Source organism: Pinus tabuliformis, chromosome 7 (genome assembly GCF_031772625.1).
Source record: "Pinus tabuliformis cultivar Carrire ecotype Pingquan chromosome 7, CPIR1, whole genome shotgun sequence".
NCBI classification, from domain to species: domain Eukaryota; kingdom Viridiplantae; phylum Streptophyta; class Pinopsida; order Pinales; family Pinaceae; genus Pinus; species Pinus tabuliformis.
In genome coordinates this window covers 2,079,333,371-2,079,355,906 of record NC_142293.1, presented here as the reverse complement: position 1 = coordinate 2,079,355,906, position 22,536 = coordinate 2,079,333,371, and the positions used below count along the sequence as shown (strand labels likewise).

General features: G+C 39.7%; 1 protein-coding gene across 1 annotated transcript in view; it reads left to right on the top strand.

The window, feature by feature from the left end:
- Positions 1–2,140: 2,140 nt before the first annotated feature.
- LOC149256865 (LRR receptor kinase SERK2-like) overlaps positions 2,141–22,536 on the top strand; it is a 167,019-nt gene continuing 146,623 nt past the window's right edge. The window contains exon 1 of the mRNA XM_089455493.1: positions 2,141–2,490. The gene's annotated coding sequence lies outside the window, so the exon portion shown is untranslated. The remainder of the gene's footprint in view (positions 2,491–22,536) is intronic.

Sequence of the window (22,536 nt, the reverse complement as noted above, 5' to 3'; positions counted from 1 at the left end):
TGTAAACTATGGGCCAATAGTACATCCAACACGGTATGGAGACAAATTGAGAAAATTCAGACGCGTTTGATTACAAACAAATTCAAGATTAAAAGTGCAGTTTCTTATGCTATCTTGTTAAGTGAAACAGGGGCTGCTCCTATTGAAGCAATTTCTATGGTGCGAGTCGTAAGGTATTTAAAAAAATGAGCAAATGGAAGAGAGGAGATGGCCTAAGGTTGCCTTTAATGACATGTTTGCGCAAAAAAAAAAAAACTTGGATGCAACAAAATAACAAATGGTTTAGTAAATGAGGTATTTGCTTGAACAAGTGTCCCATAAACAACAAAGAGATAAAAGCTTTTGTTATGGATAAGTTCCACAAGCGTACTTGGGATAAGGAGCTAGGAAGAAAGAAAAAAAATACTATATTGAAGTTTTTAATCTTACTCATAGTCATCAACGAAAAGCACACATAGAGGCCAATATCTCTTGGAGAGCAAAAAATCTTATTGCTCAGTTAAAGACTAATTCTCATCAACTTCGTTGTGAAATAGGGCGTTGGAAAAGGCCAAAAGAAGTGTGGGAGGAAAGAGTATGCATTTTTTGTTCTTCCGGAAAAGTAGAAACAAAAAAGCATTTCATTTTAGAATGTGAGGCCTTCAAAGACAACATGGAAAGTTATGCAGATATGCTGGCAGTTAGCTCTTGGGATAATCTATTTAGCGAGGGGTTTGTCGAGAAGCTAGGAGCATTTATTGTGAAGCTTCACAGAAAAAGCGCCGAATACATCAAGCAGATGAAAAAGTAATCTGTCCCATAGGTTATCTTTAGCCTCAAACATTAAAATAATTTCTTTCTTTCATTATTTCTTTTAAATTTTATTAAGGTTGTCTTTAATGAAAGATTGTGCAATAGAAAAAAAACTTGGATGCAACAAAATAACAAATGGTTTAGTAAATGGGGTATTTGTTTGAATGCGTGTCCCATAAATAGCAAAGAGATAAAAGCTTTTGTTATGGAAAAGTTCCACAAGCGTACTTGGGATAATGAGCTAGGAAGAAAGAAAAAGTACTATATTGAAGTGTTTAATCCCACTCATAGTCATCAACCAAAAGCATACATAGAGACCAATATCTCTTGGAGAGCCAAAATTCTTATTGCTCAGTTAAGGACTAATTCTCATCAACTCCATTGTGAAACAGGGCATTGGAAAAGGCCAAAAGAAGTATGGGAGGAAAGAGTATGCATTTTTTGTTCTTCCGAAAAAGTGGAAACAAAAAACATTTCATTTTAGAATGCGAGGCCTTCAAAGACAACATGGAAAGTTATGCAAATATGCTGACAACTAGCTCTTGGAATAATCTATTTAGCGAGGGGTTTGTCGAAAAATTGAGAGAATTTATTGTGAAGCTTCATAAAAAAATCGCCTAATACATCAAACAGATAAAGAAGCAATCTTTCCCATAAGCTATTTTTAACCTCGTAAACATTAAAATAATTCATTTCTTCTTTCTTCATTATTTTCATCAATATTATTATTATTTTTTTAAAATCCAACCAAATAATCTTCAACAAGTAAACAAATTTATTTCCCTATTATTCTTTTAAAATTCAACAAAGCTAGTCTTCGAAATAAACATTATTTTTAAAATTCAACAAAGCTAGTCTTCGAAATAAACATTATTTGTCCTTTAGGTTTGGTTAAATCTAGAGGTCAACAAATGGGGTCTAGAGTTGGTGTAATGTTTTCACGATCTCATCGTCAAATACTTTGATTAATCAATGTTTTAAGGATATCATCATCAATTTCTTTTATTAATCAATATTTGTGGAAAAGGAGCAGGAAATGCTGATGGGGTACCACTAGTACGTTCGAGTGGTTAGGAGACAAAGCATTCCCATGGATATGATCACGACAGCCCTTCCCTACCCAGAGATACTCTGCATTTTTTAACCGAAGGAAGTCCTAATTATTTGGTTAATTAATTATAATGAATTTTTTAAAAATAAAATGAAATTTAATTGACAAATATGCCCTGGCAATGATGCTTCCGAATTTAAGTGCACTGGTGCAAATGATTCCGCTGCGTCGTTAATTAGGGTTAACTTTCCGTCGTTTGACCCCGGTGAAAGGTTAAAGTATTGCTGCCCTGGCAGCGGGGACGGCGCTGAACGGGTTTAAAGTTAAAAGTCGTGATCTATTCTGGCGTGATCTAGTGGTGGTAGAAGCATGCGACCAGATTCTGTACCGTCCGATCAGGCGGAACAGCGGGTGGAGGGGAAAGCCGCCTTTTTGCACTGCAATTCAAGCACGACACACGAAGCTGTCTCTGAAATTTCGGCCCCCTTCGATGGACTTTCTTTCCTTTCCGTGAAACTCGTGCCCGAGTCCATCTCTCGGCCTTGCAAAAGATCGCCTGCGCTGTAGCCTTCGGCATGAATGTAAACGGAAAATTTTTGCAGGATAGTCCTCATTCCGGTCAGCGCTTGGGAAGAAAGCTAACGATAGTATGGTATGCATTTCAAGTCTTTCGTTTTGTTTTAATGGAGATTTTGGCTTAAAGGTCCAACGAGGAAGTCGCAGACATGGCATCTGTTTGTAATTAGCTTAAATCCGAGTAAAAGATTGGAAATTTTTATTGAAAGCCATTAAATAACTCGTCTCCAGTCGTTTGCCTGTTAGAAAACTGCAGGTTTCCAAGATAAAATGACTGTAATTAAAGATGCTTGTAGGATGTCTTTAATTACAGCATTTCTTAACTTTTCTTCTGACTACGGAAGTGTCAGGAATGGCATCTCCCTTGAGAATCGAAGCAAAAGGCTTCAATTTTCCATTTACAGCCATCGTATAACTCATTTTCCTGTTAGAAAACCTCATGTTACCGAGATAAAGTGGCTGCAATTAAAGATGCCAGTAGAAAGTTTCTTTGCACTGCGTTTCTCAGCTTTCGTTTTCTTTTAATGAAGGTTTTGTTCATTTAATGTGATTATGGAAGTATCAGGAATAGTATCTGCCTTTAATTACTTGAATACTTGAAGAATCGAAGTAAAAGACTTGGAATTTTCCACTCAAAGCCATCAAATAGGTCATTTGACGATTTTTTGTTTTTACCTTAATTCCACTCATTTGCCTGTTTAAAAACCACGGGTTTCCAGGACAGTGTGGCTGCAATTTAAGATGCTTGTAGGAAGATCCTTTGCAGTTTGTTTCTGAGCTTTCGTTTTCCCTTAATGGAGATTTTGTTAATTTGACATGACTATGGAAGTATCAGGCGTGGTATCTGTCTTTAATTACTTGAACACTTGAAGAATCGAAGTAGACGACTTAAATTTCCCAGTCAAAGCCATCAAATAACTCGTTTGACTTAAATATTTTACTGTTAGCCATTAAATAACTCATTTGCCTGTTTAATAACCACAGGTTTCCAGGACAGTGTGACTGCTATTAAAGATGCTCGGAGAAGTTCCTCCGCACTGCATTTTATGTGTTGTTTTTTTTTAATGGAGGTTTTGTTCGCTTAATGTGATTGTGGAAGTGTCAGGCATGGCATCAGTCTAGTATATAATTGAAGAATCAAAGTAAAAAGACTTCAATATTCCACTTAAAGCCATTAAGTAACTCATTTGCCTGTTAGAATTTTCCAGTTAATGCCCTTAAATAACTTATTCGCCTATGAGAAAACCACAGGTATCTGAGATATAGTGACAGCAATTAAAGATGCTTGTGGGGAGTTCCTTTACTGGATTTCTATACACACATTTTTCCGTTATCAAAATGGTTCCATTTTCAAAGATAATAAGAACTACACTATTAAACAGGAGAATAATGTACGATAAACCTGGAGAATGTATTATGGGATTCTCTTGAGTTCAACTCTTTGTTCATTCCCTTCTTTGATTGTGGCTACATAATGTTAAGGATTATAGTCTCATAACTTACTTTGGAGCCAAGAAAAAGTGTATAAGAAGGGAGTGGTATCAGGACCATGATCATCATGCACACCAAGGCTTTTAAACCACTAGTTATCACGCATATGACATTCATATGTCAACAACTCATTTCAAAGTTCAATGTTACCTTCAAGTGTAAATGGTAAAGGTCAACTTGAGCTGGCTGAGGTGAGAAATTTACACTACATTGGACAGAAAGGTCAATTATGTGTATACAGTTATATGCTGTTCTAAATCTTTTTATTATATGGCTTTGCATGGTTGTCTGATTGCCTTTTCACTTGCCACATTAGTTGCCTCCAAGACCTAGTTTCTCAAGCACCAAGCAAGAACCGCACAAGCAGCCACTATGGGCATGGGCAGGTACCACACATCACACATCAGTGAGGTCAAACGAGTCTTTACTGGCTCTGCATTCTATGCTTGCTGATAGCTGATCTCAATGCTTGGGCAGTGCAAGTATACCTTCCATGCTTATGATGCACATATACCAGCAGATCTAGCAAGATTGGTCATGTCGCAGTCACAGTTGGCATGGGTGATTTCTCATTGTGCTGTACAGCAGTCTTTATGCCACAAATAGCTAACAAAACATTGCAACCAAGTAATATTATACATAACACAATCAGCATTCGAAAATGGATTCCATCTCACAGAAGTCTGATTTACGTGAACACACCAAAAAAAGCCACTCAAGGTATATGTGTCACCAACATAACAGTTCTGCTGATATGCCTTTTACACAACTATTTTTCTTCCATGTATCAGCAGGATGCAGCTCTCACTCAGGATCCCACTGGGGCAACTTTGAGTTGGGTCTCATCAACTTCAGGTGGAGATGGATTGTCATATACCATAAGCTGATAGGGTCTGTCAGTTGTGCCACCTACAGGAGCCGGAGATCGAGATGCACCTCATTTTTTGGTGCCCCATATACTATGAGATCGAATGATGATATCATTAATCATTGCTATATAGAGAGTCCAGAGGATCTCATTCAACCTTCTTCTGGTATCTTGACCAGAGATGCCTAGCCCTCTTCATCAAGGAGATATTTAGACACAGATCTCAGATCCTACATACCCTGCCTCACTTGAGGACGATTTGGACAATCACATCATACTCTTGGGTTGATATGGCTGATCTGAGCAACAAATGATGAGCTGAGTTCTGGGGTATTCCAGATAGTATGGCAGTGAGACCTCAGGTCTCCCCTCAGTCCTCCCCTTTGGGAGGCTGACTGGTACCCTTGAAAGTTGAGATTGTTGTGGAGGTGCTGAACATCACACAAATTCACTCATACCTAGAGTGTCAGAGGGTTTAGTACCGGACGGTTCCTGAATAGATCCCTCCTGGACGAGTCCCTCCGTAACCCCAACGGAGCAGCCATAGACTTATTCAGAGCTTCTTTCCTCCGGCTTCAGATGTTAGGAGTGTCCCTTGCTCCTGCATCTCCCCAGGATCATGCAGCCAGACTCTTCGTTGGATTAAGAGGACTCCGATAGTGATCCAGTGTCACTGTTGCCCCCCTCACCGTCGGCTATCAGAGTTGGGCATTCTTGACATCATTGACCTCCATCCCTGGACTTATTCACTTAGCCTTCTACATGATTTGTTTTTATAAATGTTTATGAGGTTGTCACACTATTATGTTCTTCTTTACTTCGTTTTATCTTAGATTTAACTTTAGCATTTTCTAGGCGTTGTGTTTGCACTCCCACATTGTACTCTTACTGGTTGTATCTTTCAGTCCCATTGACATTGATAAAACTATCTTGTCTTATCTTTTCTCCTGAACTTCTGTAACAACACCTGCCAGAATGTTGAAACAAGCATATGCATTAGCCAAGAGAGTAGCTGTCTTACGACTGCACTTTGGCTGAAACAACTTGCAGTATTCCTACTACCATGTGCTAGATTTTATGCCATCACAGTAGCAGGTCTTTGTTTTTTTATTTTTATTTTGTTTTTCTGACTTAAATCTGTCCCAAATTGTTGAAGAGCATAATAGAAAAAAGAGTGTGCATGATTAATTTAGGTGAATCATGACTCAACATGCATGCTCGTGCATTACTGGCAGCACTACCAGTCTCATCGATGCAGTAGGCAGCAAACACCATAAAAAGCAACGCACATGAGTAGTTGTGTTCCACACAAATCATTCACCAGCATTCTGCATCTCACCTTCTCATGCTGATCTGAATAGATATAACACAACCAATAGCAGAATTGATGCTAACAGCTCTCAGACCAGCACTACCCCGAGCAGGTCTTTTTCTGGAACAATCACAAATGGCACATACAGGCAGCAGCAGATCTATGCCCAGTCGGCACAGTAAACAACATCAGCTCCCAATCTACCCACATTCAACCTGGGCCACACAGGATCTTCGCAGCAGATTGTGAAATCGGTGCATGAGCAGATTACTCATTCAGTTGTCATACACAGGCAGCCAAACAAAAGAGCCAATAGTATAACATGAAATCAACCTTCATAGCTGCTGCAATCCTGCAGTTACTAGCAGCTTGATGTCTAGGCCATTCAATTGCCACACACAACGCACAGATCGAAGCATGCACTACAGTTGCCTGCCATCCAGTTCTTCACACTCTTTAGAGTTTCCTAGATCTACATGCAAGAGCACATGTTCTTGTTCAATTCTTCTCCAAAAGGAATCTTGTTTGATATTCTTGCTATGAACTGGTACAACCCACATAAGGTCATTCACAGGACCTTCATCACCAGGCTTAACATGCCATATGGATCTCCCGTTCTAAGTGTGTTTTTGAACTGATCTTCTCTCTTGTTTTTCTGCCAATCGGCACATACTTTGGTATCGACAAGGAGCATAAACAGAGATTTTTATTAGGCTGAAACAAAATTCCCTGTTGTTTCTTCTATGACATGCCTTTCACAATAATATCTCCATCATGATGCATCACTGATGTTGCAATACACTTTCTCGCAGATTCATCCCTTTGTCATTACATGGTTGCTTTCTCAAAAGCTGTCCTTGACAATCTCCATCTTGAGCTGGTCTGCAAGGTTTCCTATTTAGCAATTGTGCAACTTACCATTCCATTGTGTATTTAGCCATGTTGTTAGTGCTCTCAGGTATGACAATCACGCAACTGTCAACAAACGAAATCCTTTTTACAATGGAAAGTAACAACACTCACCATGGGAATCACTCCTAATTCATGCATCTACATGAGCTGTCCTCTGATATGCAACTCATCATTTCTTAAGGAGGTGGGTATCTCAATTAACTGACTCCAGCCATACTTGTTCTTGTTAGAGTCTCCTCACCACTGACCCTTAAGGAGAAAGGTATTGCTATGATCAAGAACATATACAGGAACTTCACATGATTCTTCTAGACTAGGCTGTTCAGGCTTTTGAACCTCAAGTTGGTCTTTTATTTTGAGTATGTCCTCTAGATCACTGATGTGCTTATTGTTCAACTGTCTCCCCAGTTCCATTACTTCATGGAATTCACTTACTGCTCAGCAATATTCGAGTGCTCTCACTAGATTGAGAGCTGAGATGAAGTATTATTATCTTCTTAGGATAAAATAGATCTGCAAACTTTATTCTTTGGCTGAGATTGAGACTAAGGACCAGTTTATATTTTGGTATCCTGTCTATTAGATTATGGGGAGATTTTGTTGGCTCTATAGGGGTTTGGGCCAGTGCTTATCAACCTTCTCTATATGCTATGATCAATGGCGACTTGCTTTATACATTAGGGAGGCTTGTTCTCTTACGGGGCATTTACTTCAGGGCTTGCCTGTTGGTAAATATCAACTTTGTGGACATTAAGGCCCTAATGGTCTATCATCAGTGTGGTTGTTAGCGGTTGGGTTTAGTGCTCTGTTACTTGTATAGTGGTTAGAAGGTGGCTTGATGATCTGTATTTAATGCAATAGTCGTGTTAGAGCTAATTAGTGGTGGGAAATAGGGAGGCTTGTAGTATAAATTAAATTTCTCTTTCTTTGATAACTGGTTGTGAAATTTGTTGGCTTCTTATTAATTTAACCATTTTCTTTTTCATCAAACAATTATCAAATGTAAAAAAGCATGAAGATCACAATACACAAGAAACACAAGAAACACAAGATATAGGCTCCAAGCTAGGGCAAAACCCATCCAAGGGGAAAACTAGAAAAATTCTCTTCTTATAGAATCAGATCAAAGTGAGATATCCAAGAACAGTAACCAACCTTCTAGATACCAAGTCAAACCTTCCTTGTCCACAGAAAATCCATCAACAACAAGAGACTAGCAACAAATCTTCAACAAGAGATAAGATAAGGCAGAACTTCCACAAACCCTTCTCCAATTTCAAACTTCAGCCCTCCTTCTGTGAAATTTCAGAACTAATGGAGTGAATTGTGTGTGTCCAAATGAGCTCAAATCATCCTCTATTTATGCTGTCCATGTTGAAATATGTAACTATGTTCGGTCTTCATAATGACATATATAATCATGATTTTATGTATTTGATGTAAAGAGAAATAAAAATTATTATTATTATTCTTAAGGCATGGGTTTCATGCTCAAGGTTATTTGATTTATAGATCAAGCACCCATTGATTGCTTCTAGTGCTTGTATTTGAGTCAACAAGTCATAAGAGTCATTATCGTGTATGGAAGACCCTTTTGGGTATGTTACATATTGTAAAGAAAATTGATTTGAGTCAAAATTAGAGTCAAAGACCCTCCAAGAAGTTGTCAATGGACAAGCAACAAGTCGGCCTACATGGAAGATCAAGTCGGCCTCATGGAGGCAATTCATACCCCTAGAAAGCCTATATATAAGAAGGAACTCGACCTCATTTGGACACATAAGAAGCAAGTTCAATCTCCTAAAGAAAGAAGTTGGAAAAGGATGAAAATCAAGGATAAGAAGAAGAAGAGCAAGATCGAAGTAGATCGAAGTTTTGGACCTCTCTCTCTCTCTCGTGTTAGGGTTTCTACAATTACTAGGCAAGATGAAATTTTGAAGTTGCATCTATGTCGAATTTGTGAATTTGCATCGAAGCTGTGAAGGTCGAAGTTGTGAAGCTACATTAATATCGAAGTTGTGAAGTTGCATCAAGATCAAAGTCGTCAAGGTCGAAGCTGTGAAGCCACGTCAAGATCGAAGCTATGAACGTCGAAGCTGTGACGTTGCATCAAGGTCGAAGTTGTGGAAGCTGCTAGGTTGAAGTTGTAGAAATTATTGCTAGGGATCGAAGTTGCTAGAAGATCGAAGTTTGATGCTGGTAACTATGGTTAGCAAGAATGAAGGTTGACTTGGTTTTGGAGGGGTCTTGGTCAAGTGTCATAGGTCTTGGAATTCGTCAATTGTGTTAGTTTTTGTAGCATCGGATGTGTTCTAGTCACGAAACTTGGTGGAGAGGCTAGAATACATGAGATCTCCATAACCCAGAAATCGTTTCTGGAAATTCCACCTAGAGATGGCTTAATTAGATTATTAACCTATTTTTTAATGTTTCCTAAGTCTAAACTTAGGAAAACTGGTTAATTAATCAGAATTAATTAAGTCAAGGTGAGAATTCTCTAGAAACTCACACGAATCGATAGGGAATTAATCTGGGCCCTTGATTAAGTTCTAATCTTGGCCGTTGGTGCTCCAATAGAGGATTATAAGAAGAAGTCGATGGGTAGATGGAGAACACACTAGTGCAGATACTCAGTGATCTAGACAATTCGATTTTCTAGTGCAGGTGATTTAGTAAGAGAAATTGAGTCAGAGGTCGAGTTGTAGGTGGCAGAGGGGCAGAGTAGCAGATTTTTAGAGGAGTCTCCAATTTCGGAAGAGTCAGAAGAGAAGGCTGAAAATATTCCTCAAGAGGTAGCGCTGGGACTGTGCAGTGCCTCAAGATAGGCAGTTCAATTAAGCCAAAAGGAGGGTCAATTCAACTTCCAGAGTCCGGGAAAATTTCCAGGAGGCCGGAAGAATCACTTCCAATGGCAGCGATAGGCTAGACATCACATCAGAGGTAGTTTCTAGGTAATACGAGTAGGGCCTGCGCAAAGGCAGCGCAGAAGGCTGACGCAGAGGGTTCCAAAAATAGTTCCGAGGCTCAGTTTGGTGTGGGATTGCTTGAGGAGGAGGGTAAATTCCCTTAGAAATTTTTGCTTGTATTTTTCTCAGATAGAAACACCAGTTTGACATCATTTTATTGTACTCGGAATTTCTGCTGCTGCATAAATAATAAAACCCTCAATTGTTGCACAAATTTTCCCACATTAGTTTTTTCTAGGGACAATTGTCCAAAAATAACGGTGTCACAATTCTTGTGTGTGTGCTAGAATTTCTAAGTTTACAGTGTTTTATTTTCACAATATTTTTTATGGTGAAAATTGCATTTGTGATTCTATTCATTATTTGCCATAGCAAATAAACTGCATAATTAAATTTATAGTTAGGAGAATAATTCTCAGTTACTGCAATAGATGAAATTTTCACATGGTATCAAAGCTTAAGTGATCAGTCGAGAAGCTTAAAAGCGAAGGAGAGAATTTCACTGTTCAGAGGGAGGAACATGGCAAAATTTTCAAAGGCTGCGCATTGTTCAGACATGCAGTTCGAATTGTTGGGCAAGAATTTGATTTTTCAATGCAGGTTGGTAGAAAATTTCGACTTGCCTGATTTATTCCAACAGTAGCTCAGATTTTCGCTCAGTAGACTTCTGGTTGCACGCAAAACGTTTTGCAGCAGCAGAATCAACATCGGGTAAAAGAGGATTAGCACACAAATTTTCTTTTCTATGACCATGGGCAAAATTGACATTCAAGAGGCTTCAAATTTGTCTTCTAGGTTGGAGGACGAATTTGCTTGCTTGTCAGGATCAACTTCAAAGGGTGCCTGGTATATAGACAGTGGAGCATCAACTCATATGACAGGGGTTAGAGGATATTGCTTTAGCTACAAAGAGGAGCATATGAACTTCTAGATTACGATGGGAATCAGAATGAAGTGTACTCCAGTAGGGAAAGGTACCATCGATTTTCAGAGGGAGTCAAGAGCAAGCACCAATGCTACAAATGTATTACATGTGCCGGGATCGGTTATGAACCTGATTTCAATATCCTAGTTACAGGATAAGGTATATGATATCCACTTCGTAGGTAAGAAAGTGTTTGTCAAACACTCAAGCTGGAAGAGGGTAAGACAGATTGGAGTTTGAAGCAACAGATTGTACAGGTTGCAGCTCGACTCTCCAATGGCACTAATAAACAGTGACAATAGTGTTGATTTGGGGTAGCATCGGATGTGCTTTAGGCCTCAAATTTTGTAGGGAGGCTTGGGCACATGTATTCCAAAGAACTCTTAAAGCATTTTGGGAAATTCCACTAAAAAATGATTTTATTAAAATAATTAATATTTTTTAATGGGACCTTAAGTCTAAACTTAGGAAATTAAAAATATTAATGGGTATTAATCTAGTTGTGGGTGTAACTTCTAGAAGAAGATGAGGATTAAGCTAAAATGATCTTAGCCATTGATTAACTTTTAATCTGGGCCGTTGAATGTCAGCAAGAAGATTATTGAAGGGAGCTTGAGGGTCATTTGGAAAACACACCGAGAGAGATCAAGAGATCGAATTTCTGAAGTGAGAAGTTCTCAGGAGGAAATTCGATTGAGGAGATTTCTTATAGTTGAGGGGCAAGGATAGCATGCGGAGAGAGTCATTTTCTTAGCCGGAGAATCATCACTAGAGAGAGGCAGAGAGTAATCCAGCAGTGGCAACGTTGAGCCAGAGGGGTTGACGCAAAGCCACGCAGAGGCAGCGCAAAAGCCAAGAGGGAGTCTGAAATTTTCAAAGGGAATTTGAGTTTTAGAAGCCGGGAGCAGGGGTGTGAGACAGGGAGGCAGAAATCGAATCTCCTAGGCAACAAATCGACCAACTAGAAGATTGGCGCTGTCCCCAAAGAGCTTGACGCTGGGCTGACGCAAAGGTGGCGCAGAGTCAACCAGAAAATTCGGGGGCAATCATTCTGGGGCTGGATCAACCAGGATTTCCAGTGATAGTGTGAGTTAATTTCACAATTCTTTCTGGTAATATTTCTCTCTCTATAACTGAATAACCTGAGAGGTATTCAAAGATGTATTTAGAATTTGCTACTGCTTAATAATAATAAACCCTCAGAATTGTTGCACCTGTTTTCCCGCATTGGGTTTTTTCAGGGACATTTGTCCAAAAACAATGGTGTCTATTGTGTTGTATTTTCTTTCTTGCTCAGTATCTTGTTTCCGCTTATAATTTAATTAAGTGAAGGTTGCAGTGTATGTATTACGATATTTGCCGTAGGAAACAGCAAGTAATTTGTTTAAAGGAATTTAACAAATAGGAGTAATATCATCAGTTGCTGCAGTAGGGATTCCTTTTGTGGAATTTTCACATGGTATCAGAGCTGTAGGTGAAGCAAGAAGAGCAGAGCCAGTAGATCCAACGTTGAGCTGAAGAAGGGAGTTTGAAAAATCTGTAGGAGGTAGCGATTCGAAACCCCGAGAAGGTTGACGCAGTTCCAAGTCGGGAGGGTAGATTTTTGAGGCAGTGTCTCTATGAGTGAGTCGACAGAGAGAAGGACTTCCAGTTTGAATTTTTGCCGGGGCAGAGGGAGCAGCGCTGAAAACCATCATAAGAAGAAAGAGAAGCACAGTGAGGGGACTCTTCCTCAAGCAGAATTTCAGCCAAGAAGTTCGTTTTCTCATTGGTTGAGCAGCAACAATGAGAAGCAGAGAGGAGATTTTTGACATTTTTGGTAGATATGGCAACCAATGGCTTGAGGGATCATGATAGGTTGGACGGAGCATCTAGCTACGTCATCTGGAAGGCTAGAATGTCTTTCCTTCTAGATGAGCATGCCCTCAAGACATATGTCGACAGCGTGGTGGCTGTCCCTACAAATGCAGATCCATTGAAGAAGTACAGATCAGAAATGGCGAAGGCCAAGAGGATGATCCTTGATGGAGTAAAGGATCACGTGGTGTGTCATGTCGCTAGCAGAGGGACTGCTAAGGAGATGTGGGATGCCTTGGCTACGTTATATCAGGGATCTTCCGAGCAGCGAAAGATGTACTTGGAGTAGAAGTTGAGATCTGCTTAGATGCAGAAGGGGGAACGTGTGGATCCATTTCTCACAAAGCTGAAGGAAACCCGTGATGAGTTGTCTGTTGCAGCGACAACAGAGGAGAGGGAGTTGCAGTGCAAATGCAGAGTTGGCAACAGTATGGCAGTGTCAGCAGCAATACAAATGTAGCATCAGAGTTGCGCAGTAGTTGGTGGGCAGCAGCAGCCAGACATCAACAACGTAACAAAGATGATACAGAGGCAGAGTGTTGTGGCAGGGTGTGCAGCACTAGAACACATTCCTCCCTAAGAGGGAGTGTTAGTTTTTGTAGCATCAGATGTGTTCTAGCCACACAATTTGGTGGATAGGCTAGAATACATGAGCTCTCCAATACCCAGAGATTGTTTATGGAAATTCCACCTAGAAGTGTCTCAATTAGATTATTAGTTGTTTTTTAAATATAAGTCTAAACTTAGGGAATATGGTTAATTAATCAATATTAATTGAGATAAGGTGAGAATCATCTAGAAACTCAAACAGATCGACTGCAAGATGATCCTAGCCATTGATTATGTTTTAATCTTGGCAGTTGGTGCTCCAACTGTGGATTATAAGTGGAAGTCGATGGGCAGTTGGAGAAGACATTTCTGTAGTTCGATTTTCTTGGCAGATCGATTTCCAGAGAGTAACAAAAGTTGTCAAATAGCTAGAGATTGAACTAGGGTTAGTAAGGGGTAGAGACAATGATCCAGAGGAAGTTTTCTAGATCTGGAGAGGCAATTGTTGTAACATAAATAGTTTTGATAAGTTAGATATTTATAAAAGAGGGTATAAAGAAATAGAAAAAACAAAAAATACAATAAAAGAATGAAAATATGAAAATTGTTGAAAAAATATGAAAAGAAACCCCATCAAAAGAAAAATAAGTGCACAAGTGAGCAAGCTCAAATGCCACTTGAAATAAATCATGTTTGAATCATATAGTATAATCATGATCAAACATGTTTAAATTTATGTTTTAGGATTAGAAAATAATTCAACCAAACTGTTTAATCTTGGTTGAAATTAGAAGATAAGATAGATTAGAGGAAAAAGTGACCAAAGCATTTAATCTTGGTCAATTGCATTTTATGCACTAGAATAGGGTTAAGAGTTACTTTAGGAAATAAAAAGGGCATGCTTGATCAAATGCGCCTTTAGAATTATTAATCATGCTTTGATTGATTTATTTTAGTTAAAAAATAAACTAATCATGTCATTTAAACATGATTAGTGCCATGTAATAAGCATTAAACTTGAGTTTTATTTTTATGTTAGGAGATGATTTGATGTTTTGTCGTTTTGTAATATCCAAAGGGCACTTTTCAACGACCATGATTTTCCCCGCCCAGATCAACAACGAGGAAACCAATTCGCACCCCCTCGTCCTATTTCATGTTAATGCTAGGGGGGCCCGAAAAGCAGTATTACTTTTACCGGGCCCCACGCAACGTGGCACTCTCTCATGAATTCGCACCCCCCTCGTCCTAAACCGCTTACCATTTGCCCCCCGCTCCAAAATCCGCTTATCGCTCCTCTGCTTCCATCAACGGTCATTATGTCTCCTCCCGCACATTTACCTCCGCTAATCACAGCTTGCCACATGTCCATCTATCATTTGCTTGCATCTAGTCCCATTACCATTCGCCCGTTGCACGCTTATCCGTTACCATATTCTTGTTGCCCATTAATGCACCTAAATCTCGTTCGGTAACAGTTCCAATTGCAACAGTAATCATCAAGTCTATAAAATCACTTTGACACATTTCACGTGGCTCCCCTTGCTACTTTGATTATTGTTTTCAAATTGCAGGTACTGTTTCGAGTTTCCGCGACTCCTACTGTTTAACATCTTGCCAATTTCAGCAATTCAGAGCCCAGATACCCTTGACAGAGATTTATTTGCTTATCCAGGTACCTGTTCAAGCCAAATTCTGTCCTCTGATATCATTTTTTCTCAAAATCCTCAGTCATGGCACCAAAGGGAAAAACCCAATCTTCTAGCAGAAAAACAAAAGGTGATGATAACCTTAAGACCTTCGTTAACCTAAACCTAGATCACATGCCATTAGTTGACCAATACTTTAAGATTGTTGACACCGAGTGTGAATTCGACTTGTTCGAATTACTTCACTAGTTAAAGCAAATTACCTAGACCAACAGGATGACATTAATCTTTGGGAATCCTTGTTACCTATTTTTATCTTTCCACAAACATTATTTCCTTGATTTGGTCATGTGGTGTCAAGCCAGATATAATCCGCTGTAAAGGACCATTGTAGCTTAGAATGGGGACATTCTGATCTCCATTACACCAGAGACCATAAATTAGATGATGCTGATTCCTCAGAATGACTCCCTCAGCCATTTTTCTACAACAGTTCTTATGGCCCTGTATCATAAGCTCACCTTTCCCCAAGAGTCCAAATTTTCTAGATTTTCCTTCCTGAAGACTCTTAGCTTCCTAAGAAAAATCCCCCTTATCCAGCTTCTACATTCCCTAAGAAAGCCAAGCAGATAATTGCCTTAGTTTCTTGCCTTTTAGGGTATCCATCAGACCAGTGGATAGATGAGCCTATCTTAGGCTTTCTATCAGTTTTCTCCAATGAGCACAAGCCAACATTCATGTACAATATTAGCTAATTTTTGGCTAATAATATGCATGAACAGATGATGAAGATTACTACAGAAGGCATATTTACTTATGCATCTGTACTAGTCTACATGTTTCTTTTTCAGCAGGGAGACAAGCTTCCAATAAGCAAGGGAACCAAGGGAAACCGTTTTTGGGTTTTCTGGGTTTTGGGCAGGGATCACAATCCCAAATTCCTAGAATTTTCTGGGCATTCTAGAGTGGGCAAATTAGGGGACGAAATCAGGCAGCAGTGTAGTTTTGGAGCAACAACACAATTTTCTGGAGGAGTTGGTTATTGCAGCCGTTGGGATTTCTTGTACTCATCACCTGGTGCTTGTAGCTTGCCTGTACAAGCCCAGGTGCACTTTCTCCAACTCCTTGTACCACAAGCTGATATTATTAATAAAATCTTTGCCAGTTTTGGGATTTACAGAAATTTCTGGTTCATGTGTATTTGTTTCTGAAAATTTCTGCGTTATTGTATTTGAATGTCTTTGTTATCACTGTAAATTTTCCATGAGGAACATTACATTCTGGCTTTCCAAATGCCAAAGTTGGAGGCTCTGTCCAATTTGTCTCGATCCTTCAAACCTGCTGCAACCATCTTTGGAAATATAGCGAAACCCAAATAAACTAGAGAAAAATAAACTCGGTTATAAACCCTCGGCTTTCTCTTCCTGTGCTTTGCGGTGATTTACTCCTGCAAACCCTTTGCGCTAATTTGCTCTGACACCATTTGAAATTTCCTTAATTGGAGCAACTGGAATTTAATCTTCTATTTATGGGAGATTATTTGTCTTTAGAAATTTAATTGCGGCAAATAACAATTAAATCACTACTTCAATTTTCACTAATAATAACAAGAATTGAGAAATAATATACAAAAAATAATTGATACCAATATTTTTGGACAAATTGTCCCTGGAAAAACCCTAGTGTGGGGAAAACTAGTTCAACAGATGAGGGTTTTATTACTCAACAAAAATGAGAATTACAATATGCTTGCCTCTCATTGGCAAAACTTTAACAAATATTTTCTCCACAGGCAAAATTGATCTGGAAACACAAGTTTCCCTTCTACAAAACCACACGGCCTCTTGCTTGCAACTTGCATTGGCAAAACTGGAAATGCATATGGTCCTATTTGGAACTCACACTAGCTCTAGAAGTTAGTTCTGGTGATGATCTCTGCATCCTGCAACTCGACTGAGCAACTCACACCTCCTTCAATACCTATCTCCGACAGCTGGAAATCGAATTGCTGCCCAACTATGCACATTGGCTAATTCACACTAGCTAGTACGACCTCACTGCACAATAATTCGACCTTCCTTCCTCTCTTTGGAAATTGGAAATTACTGAGAAAAATTTCTCCGTAAATCTTTTCTGTTGAAACTCCTGTTGCTAGTGTCTTCCTTGCTTGAACTGCGCCCTTGATATCGTTGCAACATTGGGTGTTTTGAACTCCTTGATGTGTCTCAAATTGATCCATTGACTTGCTCTTATAATCTCTTGTTGACGAATCAACAACCATTATCTAATGACAACCAATGGCTAAGATCATCTTGACCCTTGCAAGTGACTTTCCAGAAATTTCTAGAGCAAAATCAATTTACCTCAATTAATATGATTTAATTAACCAATTTTCCTAAGTTAGACTTAGAAAAATATTTAATAATTGGGTAATTAATTCAATTAAGGTATTTTCCTTAGAAACTTCTTTTCGTCTCGAAGATAATTATTCTCTTCTGTTCCTTAGCCTAATAGACACCACTAGAACCCCGTTTGAGCTATTAAAAAACTCACTCGTTTGGTGATGTTGTTTGTTGAGGGGTCATTTGAGCCTCTATATGGTTGGGTTAAGGCTTATAAGCCTACCATTCTACAAAACACATCCAATAGAGCCAGATATGTGCAGGATGTTGTTCCTAGAAGCATATTTCCTCGTAAACCATCCTTCCCCTAGAAGAAAAAAGTAAGTTAAACCCTTTCAAATGGAGTGGTCCGGGAAGCCAAAGATGGATGAGGAGACCTGGAAAGAACCGAGGAAGAAAAAGCTTGGCTTGTAGGAGCCTAGGGCACAAATGTGCCGGGAAGGACAAGGCAGGGGAAGTCCATTACATTGAGGTTTATTCAGATTGTGAGAGTGATGAGAAGGATGAAGAGTTGATACAGGAATAGAGACACCATTGCAATAGGTGAGGAGATATCATAGGTTGGTGCTAATGGACCTATTATTGCATCCATTTCAGGATTTCCTAGATACCACACATCTAGAATTAGGGGCTTTCGTTGGGACATAAGGTGACAGTGTTGATTGGTAGTGGGGCATCCCACAACTTTATGGATGTAGCTATAATGGATCGTAGGGAGATTCCAACAAAGGAGTCTTAGGGTTTTATAGTGGGCATACCGGGTGGCCATCAGATGGAGTGCACTAGGTGGATTCCCAATTTGAAAATAGCTATGGGAATACACATTCATAAATGATTTTTTTGTGGTGCATGTACCAGATACCAATGTGGTACTCGAAGTTCAGTGGCTGTATTCCATTGGGAGGAACACTATAAATCAAAGGAGGATAAAGATGGAATTCACAAACCATGATGACAAAAGGGTAGTTTGCAAGCCATGCATCAATATCCGCCCAAGATAGTGTCATCTCACAACATGGAGGCACTGTTGCAGCATGTACATAGAGTGGATCGTTGAGTGTTATATTTCTCATAGGGAACCACCAGATTAGCCTTGACAACATCCATATGACATTCGGGCATTACTCCAAGAACATCAAAAGGTTTTTGGTGATATTCCTCTAGGTAGATCCCCAAATAGAGGGTTTGAGCATGTCATAGAGTTAGAGGAAGGGGTTTAGGTAGTTATAACCAACCCTATCACCATCGTAAGGTATATAAGGACGAGACTGAAAGGACTATCATAGAGTTGTTGTGGTTGGGCCACATTCGTCCTAGTTCTAGTATCTTTGCTTTTTTGATGGTGTTGGCCAAGAAGAAAGATGGCACCTTCAGGATGTGTATTGATTACTGGGCACTTAATAAGAAAACAATCTAGAACCAGTATTTGATTCTGATGATTGATGAACTGATGGATGAGTTGAGGGGAGCAAAGTACTTCTCGAAGATAAATCTTCGCTCTGGCTACCATCATATTAAAGTTGAACAAGATATCCTGAAGATGGTTTTCTAGTGCCATTATGGACACTGAGTTTTTGGTTATGCAATTTGGGTTAACCAATGCCCCAACTACATTTTAGTCGTTCATGAACCACATGTTCAATAAACAATTACGGAAGTATCTGTTGGTCGTCTTTGATGACATATACATTTACAACAAGACTTTGGAGGATTATCTCAGGCATTTGGCCAAAGTGTATGGAAAAACAACAACTCTATGCAAAAGAGTCCAAATGTGAGTTTGGTATGTCTGAGATGCTTTATTTGGGGCATGTGATTGGGGAGAACGAGGTCTAGGTACACCGGGAGAAAATCAAGGCAATCATGGTGTGGCCTACACCAACGAATGTAACATAACTGAAAAGCTTCCTGGGCCTCTGCACATATTACAAGAAATTTGTTAATGGGTACATACAACCGACAACACCTCTTACAGACCTCACTCAGAAGGGAGCTTTTTGTTGGACAGATGAAGCACAAGCGACCTTTGAGAGGATGAAACATGTGACGAGTTCATGGCCTATGCTATATTTACCAGACTTCACTCAACCATTCGTGCTTGAGTGTGATGCTTTAGGTATAGGGATAGGAGCCATGTTGGTGTAGAATAACCATCCCATTGCTTTTGAGAGCTGCAAGCTTGGGGAATATGAGCGACATTACTCAGTATATGATAAGGAGATGATAAGGAGATGTTGGCCATCATGCATGCATTGGCCAAATTTAAACAATACTTGGTGGGGAACATATTAAGGTGAATACTAATCATAATAGCTGAAGGTTCCTCATGGAGAAAAAAGAGTTGAGCGACAACAGAAGTGGATTAGTAAACTTCAAACATATGATTTTGAGATTATGTGAAGGGCAAAAACAATGTGGTCTTTGATGCCCTTTCCAGATTGCCACCCACCCTCTCTTATGGAGATTTCGGCTAACTGGAAATCTCTTCTGCTAGTTGAGTACTCCAAGAACAAGTTTACTTGTGAGATTGTCGACGCGCTGATTTAGGATGACAGGTACTATGTCATAGATGACATTATTTATTACAAAGATAGAATGTACCTGGTACCAGAGTCCCATCATAACGAAAAGATAATATAAGCAACACACAACTCACCACTGGCATGGCACCTTGGATATTTGAAGACTTACAAATAGATTAGGGAGAGGTTCACATGGAAGGTCCTGAAGACAGATGTGTTGAGATTTGTGAGGGACTACAACATTTGCTAAAAGAATAAAGTAGAGCATACTCAACTGACAGGGTTACTTCAACCACTTCCCATTTCAGAGCAAAAATGGGAAAGCATTTCGATGGACTTCATCACGGGGTTACCTCAGGTGCAGGGGAAGGACTGCATTTATGTGGTGGTTGATAGGCTTACAAAGTTTTCACACTTCTTCACCATACATTCTTGATATTTGGCATCATAGATGGTAGAGTTATTCTTCAGAGATATATTTTGATTACATAGATTGCCAAAGAGCATTGTTAGCGACATGGACAGCATATTCATGGGAGGGTTTTGGCAGGAATTGTTCAGGTTGGTTGGGAGAAAGTGAATGTCGAGTACTAGTTACCATCTGTAGACAGATGGTGAAATCGAGATGTCAACAAATGGTTGGAGGGCTATCTAAGAAACTATGCGTTGGGCTAGCAGAAAACCTGGATAAAGTGGTTGCACTTGGGAGAGCATTGTTATAACACCACTTATCACATGTCGATTGGCATGACACCCTTTAGAGCCCTGTATGGGTATGATGCACCAACGTTTGTAGATCAGGTGTTTGGAGACAACAGGGCACCTAAAGCTAAGGACTGGATTCAGGAGAGCCAGGACATAGTCCTACTCCTTAGAGATAATTTGCAGATGGCTCAGAATTAACAAAAGATTTATGCAGATAGGCAATAGGTGGAATGTAGCTTTGAGGTTGGGGACCTGGTATATCTTCAAAAGGAAGGGGATAGAGAAATTGAAACCTAGATTCTATGGACCCTATAGGATTGTGAGGTGTATAGGAGAGGTGGCCTATGAGCTAGAGCTTCTAGAGGAGTGTAAGATACATAATGTCTTCCATGTTTCATGCCTCAAGAAGGCCCTGGAGCAACACATTCTCACTTCTATTGAGCTTCCTCCATTGGATGAAGAAAGGGAGCTGATTCTTATCTTGAAAGAAATTTTAGAGGTAAGGGAGAGGAAGCTAAGAAGAAGGACCATTAAAGGTGTTATTAGTTGATTTTATAACTCCTTTTGGTATTCCTTTTTACCTATGCAGGCCGAGTTTTGGAATATATTGGGACTAAGTTTGTATCTTCAATAGGCCAAGTTCCTTCTATCATATCAGGTCATGGGCTTCTCTCTTGTGCTGGCCGAGTTTATCCCAACTCAAGGCCAAGAATATTCTCTGGTGAGTAGGCTGAGATTCTTCCCTTATGAGGCTGAGAATAGCCTTTGTAAATGGGGGGTCGAGTTCTCGCTATTGTGGGCCGAGTTCTATTAAGGGGCCAAGTTTTGATTTTTCCTGAGTTTGTAACCACCTTAGAGGACGCGTTCTGTGACATTTCTAGTGACTGTAGTGCGTACTTTATAGAGGGTATTTCTGCATTATATAACAAAGACCGAGTTGCTATTTCATAGTGTTATTTCTAAGCTTACAAGCATTGTTTGGGAGCTTGAGTTCCATTGTCAAAGAGGCTAAGTTCAATTGTTTTGTATGAGAGATGTATCTCTAAGCTGAGTGTACCAAATTTGAAAGTTGAACATGTGTTATTACAACTACTAGAGGAAGCCATATATTGCTGTCATACTTTTGAGTTATTGGCAGAGGTGAAAAATAATTATGTTGATGTGGCAAGCTTCTGCCCATGGTAGGTACAATTTTTGGGTTGAATACAAATGCTATATGATTGTTTTGAAGTATTTTTATGGTGTTTATTTGGTATTGTGTGCACTTATTTAAATAAAATGCAAAGAAATGTGCCTCCAACAAAGCATGAGTGACCAATCCTTGCTATAGCATCTGCTCCTAGTTAGGGCATCCAACACCTAGGAAACCCCTCCACATGGCTGCTAACAAACTTCTCCAAGTGTCTAATACATCAATGAACAATTGTCATAGAAACTGGCACTGGTTAGGGCATCTAACCACCAAGTCTGCCTCTCCACTTTGGCTACCATAGGTTGCAAATAAATCCCATCCAAAATGATCCAAAATCAAGGACCCAAGTCATTATGGAGAAAACACATACCTTTGTATTGCTGTTCGTGAGCAGATTTTTGGTCACTGGTTAGGGCTTCTCCTGTAGCCTACAACAGCCCACCAAACATACCAAAACTCACCTTAACTTATGCGTTCTTCTTCCCTTCACAAGATTAGTGACCTCACTGTTTAAGGAGGCACCTACAACTCCCTGTTTAGGGTTGTTTGACCCTCAAATCCACACCTACAGGCCTGCGGCTTAATCATCACAGCAAGGTCCCTTTCTCGGCTATTTCAGGGAGGATCCTCCTCGGTTTTCTTGGCCAGAACAGTCATCTTTTGGTGCGGCCTTACAACAGACCTTGCTGCTTCTTCAAACAGTCACCAAGGAGCTAACCTGAGCTCCTTTCCTTTGTGGCCTTGCAGCAAGGTACCTCGCACTCCAA